The sequence below is a fragment of the Hydra vulgaris genome, chromosome 03, assembly GCF_038396675.1.
Source record: "Hydra vulgaris chromosome 03, alternate assembly HydraT2T_AEP".
NCBI lineage: Eukaryota > Metazoa > Cnidaria > Hydrozoa > Anthoathecata > Hydridae > Hydra > Hydra vulgaris.
The window spans coordinates 49,073,834-49,085,277 of record NC_088922.1 but is presented as its reverse complement, the minus strand read 5'-3'; the positions used below and the strand labels follow the sequence as shown (position 1 = coordinate 49,085,277).

The 11,444-nt window shown below is 27.7% G+C and overlaps 1 long non-coding RNA gene across 1 annotated transcript; it reads right to left on the bottom strand.

Moving 5' to 3' along the window:
• Window positions 1–2,024: 2,024 nt before the first annotated feature.
• LOC136077762 (uncharacterized) lies at window positions 2,025–9,567 on the bottom strand. Its single transcript, XR_010637258.1, has 2 exons — window positions 9,444–9,567; window positions 2,025–2,251 (listed from the first exon to the last, which is right to left on the bottom strand). It is a non-coding gene; the product is annotated as an uncharacterized LOC136077762 (long non-coding RNA).
• Window positions 9,568–11,444: the final 1,877 nt, after the last annotated feature.

The window sequence follows — 11,444 nt, the reverse complement described above, 5'->3', positions numbered from 1 at the left end:
CAGGTTTTAAAATTCTAAATTCAAAAGTTATGATTATATGAAGTTTACACCCAAACCAAATAAGGTGGTTGATTCAACATTTTCCTTAACATTCTAATGTGAATAAGAACATACTTAAGTTTGGCACTTAAATATGTTTTATTTACCAAAAGTATATTTATTAACCAAAATCATTGGTTTTTTATAATTATAATAAAATTACATCTCAAAATTTACGCAAGTAGACATTATATTATTGGTAACAATAACGTCTTTAATGAGTTTAATATGGTTTTTAATAACACATTAAAAGACCTCATTTGTACGTAACTATTAATAATACTATTAGTTAAAGATGCTGTTAATTAAGTAATTCTAATCGGTTTGGTGATAAAAGGAATCGCCGCATTTTCAAATTATGAAACCATTTTGCATTGCTTTTCACGTGGTATAATACCACGCAATACTTGTATTTAAATCAATTTAAAATTAAATCTTGAATTTTGTTTAGTTGATATTTTCATGGATAATATTTATTAAACCATTTTATTTATATGTTAAAAAAATAATATTATTCAAAATTTCTGTTATTTGTGCAATATTTCTACTGTTTTAGTATGTTATTTCAGAAAATAATTTCTCTTTTTCTATAATAACATTCTAAAACAGGAGGCTTTGGTATTTCAACTACATATATATTAATTTTTTAGATATATTCCCAAAAAATACAAAACTATAATTGTCAACAAAAATAAACTTATTAAACTCAAACTTCAGAAAAACGCATGATCATCAATTTTTAATGATAAGTTTTTAATGACTTTATGGTACGGATATTTAGGGACTTGTCAATAAGACTATTTTTGTCTTCTTCTTGCCCCTGCCATTCGTATATTTTACAAAAGAAAAAAAATACTTGGTAACGGCAAATTTAGAAAAATAAAAAATTATAAAAATTAAAAATCAACCAGTGCATAAAAAAATGTCTTTTTGTAATAAAAAAAAACAAAAATCAATGACGAAATTAAATTTGAAAAAAGAAGTATAATTTGATAATTATCAAATTAATAATAATAAAAATAAGAATAATTTGAACAATGTTGTAATATTGTTTGAAAAATACAAATGATCTTGTAGACTAAAGTCACTTATAAAAACTTAATTTTCTTCGTTACTCTTCAACAAGTTTTAATTCCGCGTCATTTGATTACTTATTAACGAAATAGGAGTTAAATTAACTTTCTCTCGGAACTTTTAAATGAGGAACAGAATTTGATTGTCAGACGAACCTATAACTTAATTTAAGATAATATTTTAAATCCCCTAGATGATTGGGGAGGTTGCTCAAAATTTATATGGTCATAGTTTTTGAACACTAAGAGATTATTGCATGACTTTAGATAATTGTTAATGAACTTAAATTTAGTTTAAAATGTTAAAAAAATGTACCTATTTATAAATGTTGTAAACTCATCGCTCTCACACTAATGGCATGAAATGCTATTAGTGCGAGAGCGATGAAAATAGCGATGAAATGGGAAGTTAGCATTTTAGGGGTTTATTGTTAACAGACTCCGATTATTGCAATACTTTTAAAAAGCTTTATATAAACATGAATATATAAATGTTTGGAGTTTGCTCCATGTCGTTACATAAAGTTAAATTCTAAAACAAAAACAAAAAGCTTGCTACGGGCCTGATTTTAAATACATGATTGGAATCTGGTTGTTTAAATACTGTGATTTGCGCTTTTGTTAACTTTTTTACTTTGAAAATTCAAAGTAAAAAAAGTAATAAAATTTACTGAAATAAAAAGAACTTGATGTTATTTCATCTGTATGATAAAATAACATCAAGACACTTTTCTTCATAATCGATCATATAATTTTAAATTTGAAAGTGTGCTTTTTTGAACCATCCTTCTAAATTCGCTATATTAAATAAATTAAAATAAGCGGTTGTTGTGGTTATGAAAAGTTATACATTTTTTTAAGTTAATTACTTTTACTTTTTTAACTTTTTTTTTTTTTAAATTAATCCTGATGTTACCTAAAATCAGTTATTTGAAAGTTTTTAATTAATCTTGATGTTATTTACATCAGTTATTTAAAAGTTTTTAATTAATCTCGATGTTATTTACATCAGTTATTTAAAAGTTTTTTTAAAAGACTATCTAGTTTATTGTTCTTGCTTTGGAAATGGCTCCGTATTTTGCAATTTTATTTTACGTTTTGTATTTTGGCTTCTTTTATTCAGCGTGTTAAAAACCAATCTAAATGAAAAACCAAAATGAAAGTTATTTCTTTAAAATACTAAAATAATTGTTAGATAATAGAATAATAAAGGAATAATTCTTGTCTGGAATAGACTAATTGAAATTAGTTTATTCCAGACAACAGTTTTATGAATAGTTATTAATAAAAAAATTAAAAAAAAAATTAATATTTCGTTTCTGTGAGAGTGGTTGTTACGACCAGAGCCGTCCCGAACGGGGTGAAGGGGGTATCCCCCCCAGCTGTTTTATATGGATTTGAGTTAGCACATTTAGCATTTCAGTTGGCAAGTTTTGAAGCATAGATGGCAAATGTCAAATTCCCATCCCCCTTCCCTCCTAAATGAGAGACCTCTTCGAGAAGGCCCTCACAATAACCACGCTGAATAAGAGAAGCGAAAAGCAGCAGCATCGCTACAAATATGCCCGGCTCCTTTACTGTAAATTTTTGTCAGGGCCACTAACCCATTTCCTCTTGACAAAAAAATCAATACTAAAACAAATAAATCAAAAAAAATGCCTTTTCAAAACTTTTTTGCAAAAATTCTTTCTTTCTAAAAAGTTAAAACAACAACTTTAAAGAAAAACAAAATATTAGAGAAAAAAAAGAAGGGTACGACCCCCCTTGCCCAGGAAACAAGTTTAACACGCATGTTCATCGGGACTACTCAAATGCTGTCAAGATAAAGTAAAATCAAAGTAAAGTCTGAAAGATCAAGTAAAATCAAAAAAAAAAAAAGAGATTCAAAAAAGTGGAATTCTCTAGTTGGCTCTGAAAACATTTTTAAGATGTACTTTATTAAATTTACTCAAATGCTGGAAGTTTCAGAGCTCTAGCTAGTCTGGAAGGTAGTCTAGAACGTTTGAAAAAAAAATACACGTTTATTCTAAAGCACTATTTTAATCGAATAAGATTTTATTTTTCTAATCATCCTTGTGCGTGTTGGACACCAACGCAACAAAAAGGAGGTTATTAGGGTGCCTATAATAGAAAACTGAACAGCTTTCTTTACCATGTTTTTTCAAATAGATTAAATATGATAAAACGAAACAAAAGATTTTGTCTGATAAACACTCCTTTAATCATATAAATCATATCAGATAGTTTAAATGGCTTATAACTTTTTGAAAACTGTTTTAGCAGAGGATGTCCTTGCGGATACCAAAAATGTTATATTGCGTCATATAACCATAACAAAATACTTGATTGAAAAAGAAAATACAAAGAAAAAAATAGGAGAAAAAGCGTGCTTAAAGGAACAGTGACCTCGTAATGGTTTACACATGCATGAATTACCCATAGCTTAGAAATTATGCCCTTTTCTCTCTCCCCCTCCCCCTCTCTTTCTGCGAAAGTTTCATTACGGTCATTAACCTAATTCTGCTCAACAAAAAAAAAGAAATAAAAAATCAATGATTATTTAGCAGCCCATATTAGCATTCATGCGGCAGGAAGGCCGTCTCTACACTACTGGTGTACCCGAATGTTGACTATATTTGCCCCTTATTATAATAGAACTACCCTTTATGGTATACGTGAAAAAAAATCCTTTCCCGATGCCCCACCACAAACATTGCCCACATACATCAGAAAATTACTTGAAGTATTACCCAGAAGTGCCTCAAACAGGCAATGGATTTGAATTCGCTACCTATTTCAAAATTTATGTTAAATCAATATGAAATGATTGTTCTTTGAAAAAGTAAATAATATAACTTACATTTTACTTATTTACAAAGTAAAGTATAAAACTTCAAAGAAAAAGTTTACTTTTATTTGTAAAAATAAATAACAATTTTTTTCAAATTACTTTATGTAAATTTTTATTGCTAATTAGTTACTTTTGCACGTAAAAGTAATTTGTTGTTATGATATAGTTTTATTTTACTTTGTAAAGTAAGTTTTTAAATATTATATTTACGTAAGTTTAATTTATAAATAACTTTTTTTACATTTAAAAAGTAAATTACATTTCGGTGTAAATTTTTTACATAATTATAACCAAAATCACATTTCAAAGTAATTTACTTTACACGACTTACCATTAAAAGTAATTTACTTTTACAAGTAAAAGTAAAAGTGCAAATAACTTTTACTTGTAAAAGTAAATTACTTTTTCAAGTAACAGTTACTCATTTAAAAAACTTAAGTAATTAAGTTTTACACCTTATATAATTTATGTAAAAAAAAAAAACGATGATTATTTTATTTGTAATGCAAATAAAATTTGCATTACAAATCAAATAATCATTGGGCTAGAAAAGTTGGAGAAATGTGACTTGATATAAAATGTTATATCAAGTCACATGTTTTTTTTTTTTTTTTTTTTTTATTTTTTTTTATTTTTGCTGTTTATATAAAATAAAATAATAAAATTACAATGAAACTTTTACGTTACACAAAGAATATATATAAGACAGACAGGAGCTCAAAGAAGATACGGATGACTGGTGTCACCACAATCTTTTCATAGAGCCCCTTTACAATAACATTTAAAGCCCACATGGCTTTAGTAAATTTACAATAAAACATTTTTTCTGAAAAATACTACGTGAAGAATAAAACTCAATAACATAATTTACAATAACATTTAATAACATTTAAAAGCCCACATGACTTTAGTAAATTTACAGTAAAATATTTTTTCTGAAAAATACTAGGTGAAGAATAAAAACTCATATATACATCCTCATATATACACATACACATACACAAACACATATGCAAACATACTTACACACACATATATAAACATACACGCATAAATATCAGAAGTTAAGGAGATGCAATTTCATTTGTCGTTTAAAAGAGGAAGTGCTTTTCAAATCTTTTATATTGTTATTTTTTAACTGATTCCATAATGACGGACCTTGGTTAATAATTGAGAATTTTGACACTTGCGATTTTACTCTGCTCAATTGATAGTTATGGTTGCTATTTGATCGTAGATTGTATTTTTGTGAAAACGCCAATGTAAAAATATCAGAAAATACTTTTGGCAGCAAGTTATTCTTATATTTATACATAAATATTAATATTTGAAGCGAATTAAGTTTTGATATATTTAACACATTCATGTATTTCATTACAGGGGAAGGGTTTTCTAATCTTTTTAAATAGTTAACCGCTTTACATGCGTGGTTTTGTAGCCTCTGTAATCTTATTAATTTAGTTTTGTGTGTGTTAGCCCAAACAATATTAGCGTAAGAGAGATGACAATGAACAAGACTGAAGTAAAGCATTTTGCGTGATTTATAATCAAAAAAGGCCCTAGATTTATATAATACACTTATAGCAGAAGATATTTTTGCTTCAATAAGACTAATATGTTTTTTCCATGATAGGTTCTCATCAAATATTACTCCCAAAAACCTTGTATAATTTACTCGATTTATTTCATTTTTATTAATTGACAGTTTTGGCAACTTTAACGGAAGATTAGTTGATTGTCTTATTTTATGGAAGAGAGTAAAACTTGTTTTTTTACAATTTAATGATACCTTATTAGCTATAAACCATTGGTTAAAGCTTTCCAGTTCAGCGTTCATTGTTTCGAACAATATTTTTACATCAGAATTGCTGTAGAATAAATTTGTATCGTCTGCATACATAATTGACGATATTTTATGAGAAGCTTTATTCATATCATTAACATATATTAAAAATAATAAAGGTCCCAAGATCGATCCCTGTGGGACACCGCAATCAATATCAAGAGCTCCTGACTCCTCCAGGACAACAAACTGTTTTCTATTAAAAAGATAACTTTTAACCCACTTATATGTTAGGCCTTTAATGCCGTAATGCTTTAACTTTGAAAGCAAAATTCCGTGATCAACGGTATCGAATGCCTTAGAGAGATCGATAAATACTCCAAGTACTTGTTCCCCTTTATCAAAGCACATAGATATTTTATTAGAAAGTTCAATAATAGCGTGTTCAGTAGAGCAGTATCTCTGAAATCCAAATTGATTTTTGTATAAAAGCGTATTTAATGTCAAGTAATCATAAATTCTATTAAAAATTACCCTTTCAAATATTTTTGAAAAGACAGGGAGTAGTGATATAGGGCGGTAATTGGAAACAGAAGAACAATCACCATTTTTAAAAACTGGGTGAATTTTAGCTAATTTTAATTTATCAGGAAATATACTATTCTCAAATGAAAATGCTATTAAATAAAATAATGGTTTACTTATACTATCCATAACATAGATAGCTACATTACTAGTAATGTCGTCATATCCACATGACTTGTTACGCTTTAGTTCAAATAGTGCTTTGTTAAACTCGTTTTTATTTATTTTTTCATTAGATATGCTAGTCGCGGGTTTATCTCCCAAGTATTCATCAAACATTTTAGTCGACTGAACAATATTAGATGCAAGAGAGGCGCCTACATTAACAAAATATTTGTTAAATTCTTGACATATATTTTTTTCACTTGTTATAGTTTTGTTGTTAATAATTACTTGTTTTGGTAAGCAAGAGAGTTTCTTTTTCTCTCTTCCAGTTACTTCATTTAAAATAGACCAAGTTTTCTTGATATCAAACTTGTTTTTATCCAGCTGATTAGAATAGTACTTTATTTTAGCTTGTTTTAAGTTATTTTGATAAAACTTTTTATATGATTTGTACGCATTTTCGTCAATTTCCTTTTTAGATTTTAGAAATTTTATATAAAGCTTTTGTTTTCTTTTTGATGATTTTATCAAATTATTTGTCATCCATGGGTTTTTAAGTTGTTTATTTTTTATTTCAGTGGTTAATTTTGGGCAGACATTGTCATAAACATTTTGAAAAGTATTCAAAAAATTGTCGAACGCGCTATTGGGGTCTGCTGAGGAATAGACATCTTCCCATCGCTCTTCGTACAACTTCTTTTTAAGTTTATCTAGGCTTTTAATACAAAGATTTCTTTTAGTAACAAATACTTTTTTATTGCCGTCGTTACATGAAACTCCGTGCGCAATGTGATAGATAGGAAAATGATCAGAGAAATCTGAAATAAAAATGCCAGATTCGAAATAAGTATCTAAAAAATTATTAGTTAAAATATTATCAATTGAGGACGATGTAGTTTTTGTAATACGCGTTGGCTTAAAAATGGTAGATATAATGTTAAATTCAAGTAGTAAATTAAAAAAGTTTTTTGTATTTAAAAACTTTTCATAACACATAGCATCCAAGTTTAAATCACCAGCGAAAAAAATATGCTTATTCTGAATGCTCATTTGCGATATAATTGCTCTAAGGCTATTTTGAAAGTTAATTTGCTTACCGCATGGTGGTCGATAAAGTGAGGAGATTAAAAAAGGCTTACCAGTTTTATTTAGAATTTCAATACACAAAGTTTCAATATGTTTGTTTGCTTTACAAAAAGTTTTTTTTGCTTTAAATACAAACTTGTCAAGAATATAGATTGCAACGCCGCCTCCCATGCTTCCAACACGTGGTTGACTTATTATTTTGTATGAAGATAAATTGTACAAAGAATTTTCTGACAAAGGCATTTTTGCATCTTCCCAAGTTTCTGAGATACATATAACATCAAAAAGATAGTTTATAGAGTAATAAAAATGTTTAAAAGCCTCAAAGTTTTTATTCATTGATCTTATGTTTATACTTAGGATACTAAAATCTTTATCGTTTTTTTCTCTATTAAACTCATCAGGTTTATAGTATGAGTTGTCGAGACAACTAATATTTATTTCAGTCAAAAAACTATATTCATTTTTGTTAGCTCTCAAAAAGTTTAAAACTGGAGACTCTAAGTTTTCAATATTATTTGTTATATTATTCTTGTTAGTTGAACTCATTTCTTATTAGATCGTTTAATAATTTTTAATCAAGTCAATAAGTAATATAAAAATAAAAACAATAAAAATAAATTTGTTTTCACCTATCTTTGTTTGACGTCGCATTGCTTATACTCGGCATTTCTCTTACGATCAGGCGGTTGTATACTACCTTCGCATATTTTCCCTGACTTCGATGGATTTTTGCTTGTGCAAATAATTCTTTGCGGATTCTCATAGTTTCTTCACTAAAGTCTTCATTAATAAAAATATTTTTCCCCTTAAGATTTCTTGCTCTAGCCAGAACGTTTTCTTTTTCCTGCCAGTTTAATAATTTGCAAATAATTGTCCTAGGCTTGTTTTCAAATTTTCCAACCCGATGGGCTCTTTCTATGGTTATTGGTTCATTTATTTGAAGATCCTCTTTAATAAGCGTTTTCAATTTTTTTAAAACTTCCTCGCTTGTCTCATTGGGTCTCTCTTCAACACCCACAATTCGCAAATTGTTTCGGCGATTTCGATCTTCCAAGTCAACTGTTTTCCTTTTATTCTCGGTGGATTCGCTGACTAATTTTCCTTGAAAAGATTTGATTCCGATTAACGAAGTTTTAATTTCGTCCATTTTTTTGTCAACTTTGCTTATTTTTGTCTCAAGTTGATCACCGTTAAAATTTAGGCCACGTTTAAGGTCTTCAACATCTCTTTCTAAGCTATCAATTTTTTCTTGGAAGCTTCTGAAAGTTTCTTTAAAGCACTTTAAAATTGTGTCAGATTGAATTGACATTAATTCCCTTAGCATTCCCATAGTAATTACCTTTTCGTTCTCCATAACAATAATCAAAAAAATATAAAAGTCAAATATATTAAAATATCTCTAACTTTCTTCGTTTACACGTGCGCTCTGCTCAATGCTCAATGTTTTCATATGTTATATCGGATAGACTTCACATGTTATATCGGATAGACTTTCACATGTTATATCGGATAGACTTCGCTCGCGACGGTTTCGAAAAAACCCTTCCAACTATTAGAACTAAATTCTCGTAATTGTTTAAAATTATTATTAACGAATTGAATGGGTGAAAAGAAGAACAGTACTACTCCAATATTTTCATTTCGAAATAATCAATGTTTAAGTAATGTTCTTCGACTAGTTTATATCTACTTTATAGTAAAAAATAATGAAAGAAAGATGGACTAGTACTATTTTTGTAGTACATAGAGAGATCGACATAAGTTAAATGAAGTTATGAAAAAAGTGCAAATTAAAAAAAACGGACTAGTACTGTTTTTTATTCTCACCAATTCAGTTGTATTAAATTGTAAAGTGAAAAGGTAATAATTAAATAAGGCCAGATAATTGTCATTGGTAAGCAAGGAGGCTAAAACTTACATGTTAAAAGCTTTTCCGCAGTGCTCTCTGATAAAACCATTACGTATTCTTGAAAAAAAACAACAACCGTCATTTAAATTAAATATTAGAAACTTATTCAAAAATATTCATTACAAAACCCGCTTAAACAGACTAAAAAAACTATTAAAAGTTAACAGCGTTGTAAACCGCGTGATGTCATGGAATTCTTGTGATGTCACAGTTTTCTATTTTTATTTAAAAATAATTAAAATCTGATTAAAATTAAAAATGCGGCAAGATCATGTGTTTAATATATATGATCAATACTATAACAATATGTAGACCATATAAACCTTTCTTGTTCGAAGATTATCGCATAATGGTGCATAATTATGTAGACCACATATTGTGGTAAATATGATAATCTAATTTTTCACAAACGTAATTAAAATTTATATCTCGTTAAGTGGTGTAACTATGTGAACCACAATGTGTGTGCCACATTGAGCATTGATAAATATATCTATGGTCAACTCGTTTATAACTTCACGCTTTTTTTTCCACTTAAACAAAATATGGCCACACATATATATTTTTTTTTCCACTTAAACAAAATATGGCCACACACACACACACACATATATATATATATATATATATATATATATATATATATATATATATATATATATATATATATATATATATATATATATATATATATATATATATATATATATATATATATATATATATATATATATATATGTATATATATATATATATATATATATATATATATATATATATATATATATATATATATATATATATATATATACATATATATACATATATATATATCTTTCTAGTCGCCTATTAACAAGATCAAATTTTTTTTTTATTCCATCATTATTTGCTGTGTTGATATAACAAAGCTTTCAACAAAAAATTTTAATGATAAATTTATAAAAAAGTATTCTTTAACCAATGGAATGTTTACAAATTCCCTAGAATAAAAGGCAAGTTTTCTGGATATAAAATGTCAGACGGCGGACTTAAGCTGTGGAAAACTTTTCAAAAAGCAAAGAAAAACTTTAAGTAATAATTTAAACAAAATATAAAATCTTTTTATTCAATCTTTCCAAAACTTACTTCACTAGTCAACATATGTTGTAGGCCCGTTTTTATTGATACAAACAACTGCTGCTTCCACTTTGATTTATGAAATTTTTACACATTTAAGAAAATGTGTAAAGATTTCATAAGGTAAAAAATGCAACAGGTTTATTTTTATCCCATAAAATAATATTGATACTGAGGGTAGTAGGTATCAATATCAATTTACATCTAAAAAAAGAAAGCTCTTCATCCTTATAATCAATTTTTTCACAGTTATTTATTTGAAAAATTATTGGGGGGCAAATACCCCTGCTGCTCCCCCCCCCCCCCCGTTGTTACATGCCTGTAAAAATAAGTGTTCTGGAATTGACTTTGAAAAATCAAAGGTTGCGACAACATTTAATGATAAAGATTAGCAATTAGCAAAGAAAGACATCAAGTAAACTTCAAAATTGTTTATGCTTATTTCAAATTTAAAATCTTTGAAAAAAAATGCAGTGAATGGAACCTAAAAATATAGATCTTGCGTACACCCTCCTCTATCGTCGATTAAGAATGTGATCAAAAGTAAAAAGTGTCCTTGTTTGATATAAACATATCTTAGTTTGAAGTTTACTTCATGAGTCAAATTATTACTTTCGTTTCGTTTATTATTACTTTCATGCCAAATTATGTCGTTTGAGGACGCAAGACAAAGTTTGACATGGTAGTACTTTTTCTCAGAAGCCAGCTGAAACCAGTGTTTGATATTGTTATACCAATAACAATACTAAACACTGGAATCAACTTATTACACGTGTTTAGAAATTACTTTTACAAGCTATGATATTTAGTGAGAATAAAAAAAAATAAGACCAATTTGTAAAAATTATTCTTAACCCAGTGGGCATGCGTCGTCCGGGGGACATCATACGGACA